The sequence below is a fragment of the Schistocerca nitens genome, chromosome 2 (genome assembly GCF_023898315.1).
Source record: "Schistocerca nitens isolate TAMUIC-IGC-003100 chromosome 2, iqSchNite1.1, whole genome shotgun sequence".
Taxonomy (NCBI): Eukaryota; Metazoa; Arthropoda; class Insecta; order Orthoptera; family Acrididae; genus Schistocerca; species Schistocerca nitens.
In genome coordinates this window covers 651,286,063-651,302,518 of record NC_064615.1, presented here as the reverse complement: position 1 = coordinate 651,302,518, position 16,456 = coordinate 651,286,063, and the positions used below count along the sequence as shown (strand labels likewise).

Below are 16,456 nucleotides of genomic sequence, written 5' to 3'. Positions count from 1 at the left end.
GGCGGAGTTTTGAGAGCGGATGATCTGGACGTGTGTCCATCAGACACAGCAAATTTGTAAGACTGGATGTCACGAACTGATATATAACTTTTGAACACTATTAAGGTAAATACATTGTTTGTTCTCTATCAAAATCTTTCATTTGCTAACTATGCCTATCAGTAGTTAGTGCCTTCAGTAGTTAGAATCTTTTATTTAGCTGGCAGTATTGGCGCTCGCTGTATTGCAGTAGTTAGAGTAACAAAGATTTTTGTAAGTGATTTGTGAATGGTATAGGTTAATGTTAGTCAGGGCCATTCTTTTGTAGGGATTATTGAAAGTCAGATTGCGTTGCGCTAAAAATATTGGCTGTCAGTTTAGTATTGATCAGAATAGGTAAAGAGCGAAAGGTCTGAGCACGTTCAGTTCTGCTCAGCTGTTTGAAAATCAAATAATGTAAGAGGTTTATCTCCACAGTAATTCATAAATTTTTTCTAAGGGGACGTTTCAAAACATGTAATAAGCTTGTACAGACAATTAGTGATTTTTAAGGTGTCTCTTCAGTACACACTGATAAGCGGAAACATTACGACCACTGCCCGCCGCGACGTTGAATGCCGTGTGGTGCCGTTGCGTGCCCGTGACGCCGTAACAAAAGTATTTAAGCGGAGCAGCCACGGACGGGGGATCACCCTAGAAAAGATATGGTATGAAAATGGGGAAATCCACTGAGGTAAGTGACTTTGTCAAAGGGTACATTATTACGCAGAGCCTGTGAACGAGTATCTGGAAAACAGCGAAGCTGGTCCAGTGTTCACGTGATATTGTCGTGAGCATCTACGGAAAGGGGTAGAACAACAGTGAAACTACCACTAGGCGCTAAATGGTTAGACGCCATCAACTCTTCACAGAACGTGCGGTCTGGAGGCTTGTCTGCACCGTAACGTGGGATATATATGGTGTTCTGTGCCATCTCCGCCAAAAGAGCACAATGCTGGTGCACTCGCAAGAGTTTCGGAGCATACCGTTCATCGTACATTGTTGAACATGGAGCTCCGCAGCACACCACTCCTACGTGTTCACATGCTGATCCAACGACATCGTCAATTATGACTGCAGTGGGCACGGGACCATCGAGATTCGACCGTCGATCAATGAAAACATGTCGGCTCTTCGGGTGAATTACACATTTCCTACACTGTCGCTGGTCGTCTCCACAAACGTCGTCACCGAGGTGAACGGCGGCTCGAAACGTGCAACACGTCACGGACGCTGGCTGGTGGGAGCAGTATTACCTTATGGGAGACATTCTCCTGCGCTTGCTTGGGACCTGTGGTAGTAATCGAAGACACGCTGGCAGCTGCGAACCTCCTGCATCCCGTCATGCTTGATGTGCTCCCCGACGCCGATGTAATCTTTCAGCAGTATGACTGACTGTGTCTCGGAGCCAGAACCGTGCTACAATGGTTTGAGGAGCATTACAGCTGAACTCACATTGATGTCTCTGCGACCTAATTCGCCTGATGTAAATTCTATGGAACCCATCTGGATCGCTATCGGGCGCCATCACCGCCTACGCAAATCAACGGCCCGTTATATCCGCGAATTACATGACCTGTGCGTAGACACCTGATGCCACATACCTCCAGAAACCTTCCAACAAACTGTCTGATCTCTGATACGCAGAATCAGTTACGTATTTAGTTCGAAAGCCGGACGAACACTGTCATAATGTTTTGGTTCATCACTGTGTAATAGGAGCCCAAATCATTTTAACTCAATAGCAAGATTATTATTCACATTTAATGTAAAGCTACAAACGTGGTGATCGTAGATGCGTCCAAGCAGAATAAACATTGTGAAGTAATTACGAATCTAAAGAATTTGGAAATTCCTTTGTTTCATATTAAAGAATAAGGAAATTATTCCATCGACTCTAGCACATAAAGTTCAAGGATACACATAACTCTGCATGCTACTTAATCAAACGACAGAATTGAATTTTTTTACAGGTCCTATTGCTATATTCATACTTTTAACTACTTTTGTGAAAAGAGAAACATTGGTGCTCACAAAGGACATCAATGAATTTACGTATTGTTGTCAAAATACCCAGTTTCTTGAAGAGGTGTCTGCAGGATGTTCTTTTATTGACTCCAGGTATAACACGCTTTTGTATTCTGAAAATACTATCCATGTAACATGAATTTCTTTAGAATATGATTCCATAACTAACTATATCCTGTCTCTGGGCTGAGAAACTTCATTAGCGTTGCTTGTACTGGCATTGAATATTTTCTCACTCATGGAACCTTTTCCGTGAAATGATGACACGGGTGACGTTAGAGTGACTTAAAACCTCGCGCTAACTGTATGCCGCCTCTAATCCGCTAACTAACAAGCCACTTGTTCTGTCATTCAAAAAACAACTCGCTACACTACACTACACTGCACCGTGTTCTCGTACTGGCACGCTACATCGGTCACGTATTTTCGTTGTGTCTAAGCAACAGCGAAGACCGCCCACTGCCAGCTTAGCGTAGTGATTTTTCGTCGGATTCAAAGACCGCATAATTTACTGAGATGAGTGGTTATATTAAAGAGAGACAGACGAAGAGAAAGAGATTATCTTCATACTGAGGAGGAAAGTAGTTAGTCTTCAGCAGATCAAAGTTAAGTTAGGTTTCTCCGAGCTTTCTTTAAGGACTTCAGGCGGAATACTATAAAATGTACTCAGTCTTTGTAGACCTTTTCATAGTCAAGGCGTTAAATACCGGCTGAAAGTTTTATCAAGATGGGAAAGCAACCATTGTTGTTTTGAAATAACAAGTCAAATATCCACCTACAAAAGACATACGGATGTCACAGCAAACCTTAACTGTATTGTCAAGACTGTGTTTCTCCAGACCACATCCCACTGATCCGTGAATGTGCAATCGAACACAGTCAGCAGTCAATCTGCACGACAGATTGGTGGTTACTGACGTCATCAGCAATTCGGACAATGAAAATTAGGCACCTTAGTTTTTCACAAAAAAAGATGAATTGATGGTAAAAATTGGCCACCTATGACGTGAAATATATATATATGTGCTAGAAGATGCTTACAGCTTAATTTTAAAAACTTTAACGTGACCCTACTGTCAAATTTCCAGTCGCGCTGATTGAGAATAACGTCGACTGAAAAGAAAAGAAAAATGTTTGTTATGTCGGCTGTTCTGTACTTAGTACCATATTTTACAGAATTAGCGTTGTAATATATTTTGACAGTGGTTAATTATATTTTAAGTTGGACGAAATACGCAAATCAAGAACTGGAATTTTTTTTCAATACAAATATCTACTTGGGGGAGAGGGGGCGGCGGCGGGCGGCGGACAGCGGCAGAAGCAGCAGATGAGGGTGTCGAAAACATACGTAGCCAGTCACAGACTATCTTCAAGAAGCCGACGCGCTATGCTGTATCCACTCGGGTGATCCACGTAGAAGAAAGCGTTTGTTGAAGTCATGTTATCTGCTGAATTGCGAATAATTGTTATACGTGAATATTTTGTGAAAAATTGAAAATCAGAGTACAGCACCACATGGAACGTAATAATTTTCGGTAGCGCTGCAAATGGAACCATAAATATGGCATCCCTCATTTGGAAGGAAGGGGAGGGTTGCGTAAGGGGAAAGGCGGACCTCGAGGTTTACTTTCGCTTTAATAACGTGGAGGGTGAAAGGCCGCAGCCATTGGAGTAAAGGAGCAACTTTTGTGGCCGTTTGAAACATAGCTTGGCGGGCACCAGACTGTTAAACCGGCAGTGGCGGCAGACGCCGGCTGTCGAGTGCGGGGGCGGCAGGGGTGGCGGAGTAAATCACGTTTACAGCCTCCACGGCCATGTGCGCCGGAGCCGCCACACGTGTGGTCGGTTACAGCTAGCTGCGCACATTTACTGCTGCAGTTTCTGCCTCCCCTTCCACCCTTCCTGATATCGTAGCCGCAGGCTAATGATAATTTCTGCAGCAGTTAGAATTTAAGCTGCACAACGAAGCGCCAATTATTCGCCTCATATTTGTATGTAAGCACCGAAAGAGATGGCGCAGTTCTTAACACACTGGACTCCCTCTCAGGAGGGCGGCGTTCAAATACCGTGCGGCCTTTCAAATTCAAGTTTTCCTTGGTTTCTCCAAATCGCGTACGATAAATGCCGGGATAGATCTTTCGAAAATTACACGGCTGATTTCCTTCTCCCATTTCGAGTTTGTGCTCCATCTCTAATAACTTTGTCGTCGACAGGGCGTTCATCCCTACTCTTCCTTTGTTTTGGTAAGTAAGCGCCCAAGTGCTTCCTACGGCGATTTGCTGGTAACGAAAAGTGCACCAATACTAGGGCCATTGTAGGGATGGGGCAGTATTTTAATATGCACATCATTCCTTAGTGTGTTATCTTTTATTTCTTTTGGCGGTGCCTACACTAAAGTATGCATATGCCTCACGAGGAACGCCGAAGGCTGAATTTTTTTGTTTCCACGTTCATTAATGATGTCCTATCAATTAATCAGTCGTATTTATTGCTAAACTTCTGGAGTTTATCGTAAGTATAAAACGACGATCCTTGGGCCCATGGTAAGGGAAGCTCAAGGCTACAGTCCATATGAAGGTATATAAAATGCGCCCTTGTTAGAAGAGACTTCTATATTTTCAACGCCACATACACCTGCTCCATGTTTTAGCAAGATTCTACAGGAAATAATCTGCCATTGCTTCGTCCTGATGATTCACATGTGTCACTGAACCGTGTGGATTTTTTTTTTTACATATGGGCTGCAATGTTGTGGTGGTGGCACGTGAGAGAGAGAGAGAGAGAGAGAGAGAGAGAGAGAGAGAGAGAGAGAGAGAGGGGGGGGGGGAGGAGGAGATGCAGAGAAGTGCCACCAGAGCTTTACCTCGTGAAGAACTGAAGGAGCATCCATACTGATACCCTCCTTCCAAGCGATAATTGCGTTTCGGTTACATTCTTTGGATCAATAGCCTACAGCCCCATACGCTGCCAACTTCAGACAGTTGATCGCAAAATTTAGTAATGGAAATTTTCTATCATCACCACGATTTGAACCGGTCACTATGTTGAGTACCTGTAACACTGATGTAGGAGCGCAACTCTATAGTTTTCCACCATATTACAGAAAACATTACGTTTGTGAAAGTGGTCTGGTGTTCCGGTATTTAGAACTTTTGCACCAAAATGATGTGTGTCCTGATACTACTTCAGATTCAAATTTGGTTAGTAAATTAGGTAGATAGCTACTTTACGATGTCCATTATGATGGCTGCTGCATGATGGATGCTGAAACAGCCGGTATTGTACGTTGTGTTTGTCTCATGACGTAATGATGTGGTTTGTGACGTTATATGTGTGTAAACAGATCAAGGGACTGAAATCTTCTGTGCACCTAGGCTGCGTACATTTCAGTAAACACGTTCCCTATCTTCCGATTGCTCTTCTCTCCATCTTACCCAGAACGCTGACTATTCGTTCCGGATTTGTATTATCTTTTGGACTGTAGACTGTGGTGACAGTGATCTGTAGCGTACCCCTTAGTCTATGTGCGGTCGGTCTGATAAAGTTTGATCGCGAGTTGGCGAAACCAGCGAATGTGGTATCATGAGAATAACTATAGCTGTTACGACGCGTATTGTTTATGCGCCTCCTCTCCTCCCGCTCCCCGCGTCTGATAGGAATTTTTTTTCCCGCAAACTAGACTCGCAATTTGCCCCATCAGACTGACTGACGTATCAACTCAGTATATGCTTCAAGAAAGTCAGCACATGTAATGGATATTAAATAGACTATCTTCAAAATTACTTTAGGATTGACAGCTACGAAGAAAGTGGTGTGTTGAAATTCACACATGAAGCACGCCACGGCGTCAGGCAGATCCACGAGACGTGGAGCCACAGCAACCGGCAGAGATTGCCGGCACGTCACCTACACAACTTCCTGCTTGCACTTTGCTTTAGTTTCTGGGCGAGTGTCTCGGGGTAGGACGCACTTGGCTGCTTCGACGTTTAGTAACCGGAAATGGACATCCCATGACCCTACTTCCAGTTCGGACTTCGCTGCGATGACAGGTTACATAGCAGTCACGTCCCTGCCGGCCACTGTAGACGTGAGCACAGCTCGCGCTGTGTAGTTTTTTCCCCTCATTTCCTTTAAATGTAATTTTGTTTTTACTGTTTGTTGTGTGATACTGAACAATGCCAGAAGCAAGTTTATCAAATATTAGGCGTGGAAACTTCGACGTCGCTCTCTTGCGCAGGAGATAACTATACAACCTCAGTCGTTAACTGCCTTCTTCGAGAAAAATGAATGATGGACCGCTTCTTTCCGTTAGCAAAGTGACCTAAAGAACTGATGCAGCTTTGAATATAAACAAAAAATACTGGTATGGTAATCTGCAAGGTTATTTCGAGAGAAAAAGAGGAAGCTGGAAAATTATCGAAGCTGAAAACTCTCCTTTTTTTTGGGGGGGGGGGGGGGCGTTGAATGGGTAAGCGGATTACGTCTTCATATGTATTATCGCAGAAGGAAGTATCCAACTCTCTGCACGTTATTAGTAACTTTTAAGAAACAGATCTTTTCCAAGACATAAACATCATTTCTTATAGTACTGCACATCCTGACGTTTCACTATGGACAAATCTAGGTAGTAATGTATTGTTAAAGACGGAAGATATAGATGTGAGGCTAAACAGAAATCGTGTAAACCTAATCATCTGCTTCTCGTAATGAAATCAAGTGGGCAACCACTTAGTTCTTCACGCTCTTATGCAGCATTATATGTCACATTTATCTAAAATTACTTCTTTACAGATACCTTTCACAAAGTTCCGATTTGGAACAGCAGATATTAAGAGCTATACTGAACGTTTTACTTGCGTAATGTATACATCTGTCTTCAATAGCAAAAACATTTCTCACTTATCTAAAATTCAGTAGTTTAAGCAGGAAATAAATTTTCATAAATTTTCCCTATATCATCTTACAAATTAGCTGTTGCAATTAAGTATTACATGAAAACATAGTGCAGCTTCGTTTAGAAGATAGGTTAACGAAAGGCGAACTTACGTTTATAGCATTTGTAGACTTAACTAAATCTTATTGACAACGTTGACTGGAATACACTCTTTGAAATTCTGAAGGTAGCAAGGATACCAGACAGGAGCGAAAGGTAACTTACAACGTCTACAGACTCAGTTACAAGAGTGGAGAGTCGTGTAAGGGAAGCAGTGGTTGAGAAGGAAGTGAGACAGGGTTGTAGCCTATCCCCGATGTTATTCAATTTGTACAATGAACTAGCATTAGAGGAAGCCAAAGAAAAATTCGGAGTAGGAATTAAAGTACAGTGAGAAGAAATAAAAATTTTGGCATTTGCCGATGACCTCGTAATTCTGTCAGAGACAGCAAAGGACTTGGAAGAGCAGTTGAACGGAATGGACAGTGTGTTGAAACAAGGATATAAGATGAACGTCAACAAAAGCAGAACTAGGACAATGGAATGCAGTCGATTTAAGTAGGATGATGCTGAGGGAATTAGATTAGGAAATGAGACGCTTAAAGTAGTAAAGGAGTTTTGCTATTTGAGGAGCAAAATAACTGATGATGTCGAAGTAGAGAGGATATAAAATGTAGACTGGCAATGGCAAGGAAAGCGTTTCTGAAGAAGAGAAATTTGTTAACATCGAGTATAGATTTAAGTGTCAGGAAGTCGTTTCTGAAAGTATTTGTATAGAGTGTAGCCATGTATGGAAGTGAAGCATGGACGGTAAATAGGTTGGACAAGAATGGAATAGAAGCTTTCGAAATGTGGTGCTACAGAAGAATGCTGAAGATTAGATGGGTAGATCACATAACTAATGAGGTGGTATTGTGACACAACTTGACAAGAAGAAGGGACCGGTTGGTAGGACATGTTCTGAGGCATCAAGGGATCACAAATTTAGCATTGGAGGGCAGCGTGGAGGGTAAAAATCGTAGAGGGAGACAAAGAGATGAATGCACTAAGCAGATTCAGAAGGATATAGGTTGCAGCAAGTACTAGGAGATGAAGAAGCTTGCACAGGATAGGGCAGCATGGAGAGCTGCATCAAAACAGTCTCAAGATTGAAAACAACAACAACATACTAGCATGTGTACCGAGAGACATTTGATGTAAAATCTCGGAGTTTTTCAACATTCACAGCAAGACTAATAAGAGTTGCCCCCCTCCATTTCACACCCTTGGCACGCTCTTGGGTTTATGCGTGCCATTTTGATGTCATGGGTCAGATCGTACGTTCGGTATCGATTGGTCCAATATGTCTTCTCTCATCGTTGTAAAGTCTGGCAACAGGTGCACTCTTGCAATGAGGTCGTCGATGGTGACTGGAACGGTTGCGCAACCATAGCATGCTGCAGCGCCTTGCGTCGTCCGCCATGTCGAAGGTGAGACCGGAAATGCGGATGTGGGTGGACAGTGACTGTCGGCCGGCTTCCCGGAGAGGCTTGGCGCAGGGCAGGACGGAACGTGCGTCTCAAGGCCGCAGCGGCCAAGGTTGCAGCGGCGAGAATAGGACGGCCCACCAAAATACCTGCTCCGCTCTCTCCCAGCCCGGCGCACCGCCGCTCGCGGGTTCCCCTTATCGTTTCCGCCGTCCCATTGTGATTTAATCAAACCTTGTGCGTGCTTAGACTGCGTGCATCTCAGTAAATACGATCCCCATCTTTCGATTGCTCTTCCCTGCACCTAAGTCAGCTGCCAAAAGCTGAGTGACGCTGGCTGTGTTGTCTTCGTTAAAGACGAAGGGACTGACAGTCCACCATATCATTTTGAGACAGTCGGAAGTTAGTTATTATGGACAGTTTTTTTTTATGTGACTGTTTCCAACGATTATACAGGATGACTACAAAAAATATCATCGATTCTAAGTACAGCTGTCTCCCGTTATTGGAATACTGCTACTAGTCTGAAATTTCTGGTGTGAAGACGTATATCACAAAATCATTCGCAAGTGGTTACATAGCGATTCTTACAAACTGCGATTTGGGCAGGTAAGTTACGCAGATATAGCGGTGCAGTAGAGACAGAGAGCAAAGATGATGCGATTCGGAAACCATGTCGTCACGCACATCGAATGACTGAAATTCTCGTCAGAAAGAAATTGAATAAAATAAACAGGAAAAAATGGTACGATTCATTCCCGAAAGTGAACTGGAAGCAAGTGATACGAAATATTGTGTTCTTAGGATAATTTTGTAAATGCGTTGTCAGTTTCTAGCAAGTAATGCGTAAGCACTGTCGTGGTCTTTCGCATGTGACATGTAGCTGTTTTACAAATTCAATCGATTACCCTTTGCGGTAAAAACTAGATTTTGAATATCTTATTCTTTGGGTTATCTGCACTGTCTCAGGTTCCCATTAACCAAGATAATCAGGAACGTGGAGTACTTGAGTTTCTCGAAGTGATCGTGGTACTTGATTGTAAAGAAAAACTCTCAGAATTAGCCACATAAAATGTTCCAATGATATTTTTACGACTTTGATCTCTCATATTTCAGAAATGAGATGGGTAGAAAGGTACTGTTTGTGGAGTAATGTTTAAACACACCTAAAGTTTTAGTAGCGTTTAAGAAATTTCAGTGTGTGCCTCATCTGTAGCACACATGATATGTAAGCGATATTCCAGTTCCTCCCATGTTTGGCGTAGCGTGTCCTTATTAACGCGTGCAACTGCTGCTCCGATGAAAGCAAGCTTCGTCCATGTGCATTACGTTACATTAGTACTTCTTCCATAGATCATGAATACGACATTTTGTAATGATGTGGAACGTGTCAGTTTAACTTACGTTTTTATTACACAACGAAACTTTTTTTTTCGCACTTACTTCATATATTGAGTAGAACGAGTTGTCATTCAGAGATTCTTTTAATCTGTTACCTGAAACACGTAAGTCTGGGTCGTCGTCGATGCGACTCACTCTCAATTGCAAATACTCTACGCTTTGGCTTTGCATCACATTGAAGCTCTTGCAGCAGCTGCGCCTTGTGGGCTGTATGCTTCAGACTCTCGTGTAGCACCCTGTACACTGTGGTCGGTGGTCGCCGCATCTGTCAAGACGATTAACGGGTTGATTTGGTTGGGCTCAGGATTAATGCTTGTTGCATCCATTCCACTTATTCATCATTCGTGCTCCGACGCCTGGAATTCGTCCTTCTCAACACGTTTTTAGGTTCCTTGATCATCGTGTACCAACAATGTCTGAATGTCTGTCAGCCATTCCACACACTTTGCCATATGTGGGGTGGTGATTTTCGTCAATAATTAAATAATTTAACTCGAAAAGAAAAAGCTTCACTTGTGTGAACTTCATGCTGCAAACGACAGCTTTCTACCTGTTCAAGCTTCTGAAATATACGTCAGAAAAATTGTAAGGATCGATTTGAAACTGTCTATATTTTCAAAAAAATCCTTTCGTCAAGCGAAGCATGATGTACACACAGTATCAGGGTTCTGTCGACACACGTTCCTGTGTGTCACCACTGATTGACATGAACGCAACAGTAATACAGTTGCTGCTGATGATGGTGGTAAAGAAATTTTTAACAATAGGGAAATCTTAAACTGTAAGATGACGAGACCGACGGGGCCATCATCCTCAGCACAGTCCCCAATCCCGGAACTTTGGCAACTCAACATTCAAGTTCCTTCACCATCCTCGTCTAATCATACCATGTGCTTCGTCTTCACTGACCACGACCTCTATAGAAAGTGGACTCTCCTTAGGTTGGTTAGGTTTAAGTAGTTCTAAGTCTAGGGGACTGATAATCTCAGATGTTAAGTCCCATAGTGCTTAAAGCCATTTGGACCATTTATCACAAGCAGCTCGCAGTCAACAAAATAAGAAACGCTCATTGCTCATATTCGATTCTTCCGCGACCTCAAAGATAAACGCTGCACTTGTCGAGCAAGAGTACAGTATCTTTTTTTTCCTTTTTTTTCGCTAGGAGAAGTCACTTTGTGTAAGATGCTAAATCAGGTAATGACATATACATCAGATGGCCGGGCCTTTAGTGTTCTACCGAATGAGGAGGTGCAGTGGTTAGCTCACAGGACTCTATTCGTGAGGACCGGAGTTCGATTTCCCGACCATCCATCCGAATGTAGATGTCATGAGGTTTCTCTGGCTTTGGAAATACGCCTGGATAGTTCTTTTGAGAGATACATCGCTCCTTTGCTTCCCAGTCCTTCCCCAGCTTGCTCTCTTTGTAATGAAGTTTTAGGGGGTACGGTATTAAGTTGTCCTTACACACATAGCTACTTTTTATTGGGTAAAGTGTCCGCCCCCGGTAGCTGAGTGGTCTGCCGGCACGGTAGCTCAGCGTGTTCGGTCTGAGAGCCGGTTGGCCTCTGTAATAAAAACTGAGTGGAAGGATCAACCACCGAACTTGAACAGGATGTCTTGCGACGTCCGCAACGACCAAACACAACGATCAATAACGAACAAAATGAAAAAAAAAGAAAGTTGTCAGCGCGACGGACTGTCAATCCTAAGGGCCCGGGTTCGATTCCCGGCTGGTTCGGAGATTTTCTCCGCTCAGGGACTGGGTGCTGTCCTAATCATCATCATCATTTCATCCCCATCGACGCGCAAGTCGCCGAAGTGGCGTCAAATCGAAAGACTTGCACCAGGCGAGCGGTCTACCCGACGGGAGGCCCTCGTCACACGCCATTATTATTATTATTATTATTATTATTATTATTGGGTAAGTCAGATCCGCATTAATCATAGGTCCAGCACTTAATTTTACGTGATCTGGTTTGATTTAGCCAGCTGAATGTACCTATTTTGTGTTGGAGAGCCGCTTTTATATTATCTCCAGCAATTTATTTTCGGTTACCGAACATCGATGTTTTCCCAGAACTAATCCACTGCTGGGATTCTTCTATTCACTTTTAGGTAAGCAGTTTCGTAGTGAAACTCGATGATTATCTTAATTCATAAATCATTATTATTCCCTCTAGGTTAACACAATTTCAGGAACTCTCCTATTCAGTACTTATTCGTTCGTTCACTTTCGTAATGTTTAATGTAAACATGAATAACTCGCATGCACAGTAGTAAAGGGTGTTCAGCGAAGGAATCTTTTATTTCAAAATAACACATTTCCAAAACGAAGATCGATAGACGAATACAACAAACGGTATGTTTATTGTGAAAGTTCTAAGAATTTTATACGTCAATTATGCACTAGTTTCAAAATAGTTCTAAAAGTTGCGAACAGTTGGCGCTGTAACCGCAATACGTAGTGCCTAGAAGTAGTGCGTTGCAGCTCAGTGATCAGTTCCACGGTTGAAAGGTGAAAGGAGGTTAGCGCACCGAAGGAAGAGGTTGAAAGCATATATTCCATTGAAAGGCGTGTTGTCCGTTACTGGAAAACCACTGTTAAAACACAGTCCTACGCATCTAGGCACAGTTTTCAAACACGTTTTAATGTTCCAAAAGCTCCCCACGCGAAAACCATTCGCAAACTCTTCACCAAATTCCAACGGACAGGCAACGTGGCTCATGATCTAGCGAGGAATGTTGCTCCAGGCAATCTGTAGCTACTCCTGAAAATGTCGCCAGTTTCTGGAATTATTCAGCAAAATCCGAGGAAATTCCTCCGTAGAATTGCAGCAGAAACTGGTTTGAAGGGTTACAGCAATCTGAAAATACTGAGACATGGCCGACAAATATTTCCATTCATAATTCAGTATCACCAGGCCTTACCTATACGAACTATGTGACAAAGGGCTGACTTTGCGAACGAGATTGTCAGAGGGACTGATAGTGAAGGATTTGATGCTGGCTGCATCTAGTTCATAGATGAAACACACCCGAATGGAGTCGAGAATAAATAAAACTGGCGGTTTTTCGAGTCCTAAAATCCCCATTTGTGTGAAGCGAAACAATTATATTCGCCCTAAACTTTATGTTGGAGCTGCGGTACGCAACAGAAGCGTTACGGCCGTTTGTTTTTCGCGCGAGAAGATCAGCAGTGAACGTTACGTTGCAATTTTGGAACAATTTGTCGCCACACAGCATTGGAGAATCGACCAGGCACCGAGTGGTCTATGCAAGGTGTCAGACTACATCGCAGTGAACTGGTACTTCGATTTCTTGTTGAATACTTAGGTAATAGTCATTGCGTTGGATTACTGCAAATTTACTAGAGTATGGATTGACTGGCCACCATATTCGCCCGATCTGATTCCTTGCGACTACTTTTTTTAGGCCACATTGAAAGGCATTGTCTACCGGAACCATCCTACTACGCCGGACTAGCTTGAATCTGCCATCTGTGGCATCTGAATCCATTTTCCATTGAGACAGTACAGGATGTGACAACAGATTGCATTGTTGGTTTGTGCCACCTCCGCACTGCGAGTGGTGGAAACTTCTTAAAGATTGTACTGTGATTGCAAAAACTGCTTGCAGAGGACGAGTTTAATTATTCACGCCGATACCGTACGAGCTGCAAAGTGTACAGCGCCACTTGTTAACAGCATTTCGAACTATTCCGAAACGTCTGTAAAACTTATGTATAAAATTCATAAAGCTTTCACAGTAAACATACCGCCTGTTGCAATCGTCTACCTGTCTTAGTTTTTGTGATATTTAATTTTGAAAGCAAGGACTTCTTCGCTGGACACCCTGCAGCTACACTTTTTTGTAGCTGTCCTGGCGAAGATTTCCATGAAGTTGCGCCAAGAAAACAACGAAACTGTTATTCAGTCTCTGAATGTGAGAGGGGAAGTGCAGGGTGGAAAAAGCAGCTTGGTGACCAGCTCAGAGCAGGGTAGGAGACGTCGTTCGAGCAAAATTTTCCAGATAGCCATAGGTCGGAAATGCACCGTTGTGGTGCTACGGCCATTAAGACAGGCAACCAGCGACGATCATGCTCTTTATCCGCCAAGCGAACGGGTTTCGTCCGACTGAGCAGCCGCTGTTATTTATTATTGTTATGTAGCGATATTGGTGGCAGGAATTTCGAACATTTGCTGTTTAAAAATATAATTTGAGGAAACGCTATTTAAATGTTCTGTTTTCTTTCTCAGTATTGTTTTAGTTCTCACACACTGATCTCCTGTATTTGTTGGAACGAAAGCTCGCTGAGCTTATTATCTGAACAAATTAACGACATTACGGTACTTTCAGCCTAGTTGATTTAACTAACAGCCAAGCGTTACCCCCATAAACCTCACTTAAAATTCGCCTCTAACTTAACCAGCCATGGATAGGAATTTAAAATTTGTTTGTCTTTGACTGTTCAACTGAAACCATTACATCATGTAATTAATTAGTAACTGTGCTCTTTAGCATAATAGGTATTAGGTGGGACAAGTTAGTCTAAATGCTCACACTTCAATGCGCTCATTGCCTTTATAATACCGTGGATCTAGAACGCTGTATTTCCGACCTATTTGGTAAGTTTTGGTAGATTCGATCTCCCCCAAACTGCTCTGACCTTATCTAGCCGTTTCTCTCCACCCTAGATTAAGAGTATAAACGTTGGCGATCTCCTCTTCAATTACATCTCAAACACAAAAATCAGTGACAGGTTAATAGTTCAGCAGTTTTTGTCAGAATTCAAAGATCTGATAAGTGATGTTGCAATGTTCTTGAATAAAAGAACTATTCTGTTGTATGAGTTGGGCACTTTCAGCGGAATGAAAAATGATACGTCAGTAAGTGAACTTTTATGATTTTTCCGTCACAAGTATCGCTCTAGCCTGCTCCATTTGTGCTAGTCTACAGTCTGTACCCTCCGCCAGGAGAAACCAATAAAATGGCTATCGAACGTGTGGCAGATGTTCAGTGCCTCCCCTCCCCCTCCCTACCCAGAGGGCTTTCGCACCCGGTATTATCTTACACGGTTTCTTCCCAAATACTCGTAAACAACAGGACTGTTAAATTTCCTCTTATGGGAATTGCCTCAAAAACGCCACAAACTGTTAAATACCACTGAAGAATTCGCTAGCCTGGGGCACGTCTCATAGTACTAAACATATCCGGCAGTATAGTACTGAAAAGCTTTCAGATCGCCGACCTCAATGGTTTCAGTGAATCTAAAATAATTCTTAAGTGGTGAAGAGAGTAGATAGAATTTAGTGGACGAAACAAAAATGTCATAAATCCGTGCGAGCCAGACATCAGGAAGAAAGAAGAGAAGATGTAAGAAAAACACTCATAGATACCCGAAGTACGAATAATGTAAAACAAATAGAGAAGCGCTCATCACTCAGCATATTATGTGGCACCACTACGAACGACAGAGATGCTACTGTGATGATGTTCAAAAATACTTAGTATAATTAATCGACTTCTAGAGAAACTCAGGTAATAAATTTAGAGCACGAATGTTTTCTGGAATATTGTCAGTGGAAGAAAATGACGCATTCGATACAGGCGAAAACGACAAACATCGGGAAAGAACGGGATGATAGAAAGGGTATTAAAACGTGGGAGACTTGTGAGAAACTGAAACTTTGAATAATTGTTCAGGGAATACCTATGAAGGAACAGGATACCAAATATTTGGAACGAAAGTGTGATGTTGTTAATACACGAGAAATTATAATGGCCTCTGTAGTGTTTCGCTAGTGATGTATGTTTTTATCAAAATTCTTAGTAATGTTATGGAAAATATACTTGACTGAGAACAGGAAATGACTGTAGTATGATGGCTCATCTGTAAGTAGAGCCAAGAGTTTCAGACGTAAGCGATGTGTGTGGGTTTCAGCTTTGTCCGAGGTTACTGGGTTTTGATTAAGTTTGACTCTGGTCCCTTAACATCTATGATGATACCAGTCGAAAACCATGCTACAAGTCCACAAATAACATGCTAATCGAAATTTACGGTGAACCTGCCTTTTCAGTTATAAGGCACCAAGACGGGAGAAATTATGGAATCAGAAAGGAAGTTAAATGAGGTGAGTACATTTTAACATATATTTTTCTGCTGCTTTTAAAGATATTTCTAAGTTACTGATTTGGGATGAAGTATATGGGGCGATCAAAAAGTTTCCGACCAAAGGCGCGATAATCGCATGGAGAGATGACTGTTGGTCGGGTGCTCGAGTATCTCCTACTTGAGTTGGCGTAACTTCTGCGTCACGACATTTGCGATATTACCTTAACTGCACGCCGTAATTTGTCCAGCGCTGCGCGGTACTGTAATTTGTCCAGCGCTGCGCGGTACTGCCCAGTACATACCCTTCATTCGCCGATGTATGTCTATCGGTGTTCGTCCTTCGGGAGTGAAGAAAATAATAACAGTACATACCGCACGCAACTCGTCAAGACACAAATACCACATCAATCCCTTGTCTACATATCGGAACCGAGCGCGGTGGCGCAGTGGGTAGCACACTGGACTCGCATTCAGGCGGTCCGGCCATCCTGATTTAGG

The 16,456-nt window shown here is 42.7% G+C and overlaps 1 protein-coding gene across 1 annotated transcript in view; it reads left to right on the top strand.

The window, feature by feature from the left end:
* The window catches only part of LOC126236770 (fibronectin type-III domain-containing protein 3A), a 330,311-nt gene that overhangs the window by 220,408 nt on the left and 93,447 nt on the right, over positions 1-16,456 (top strand). The window lies entirely within an intron of this gene.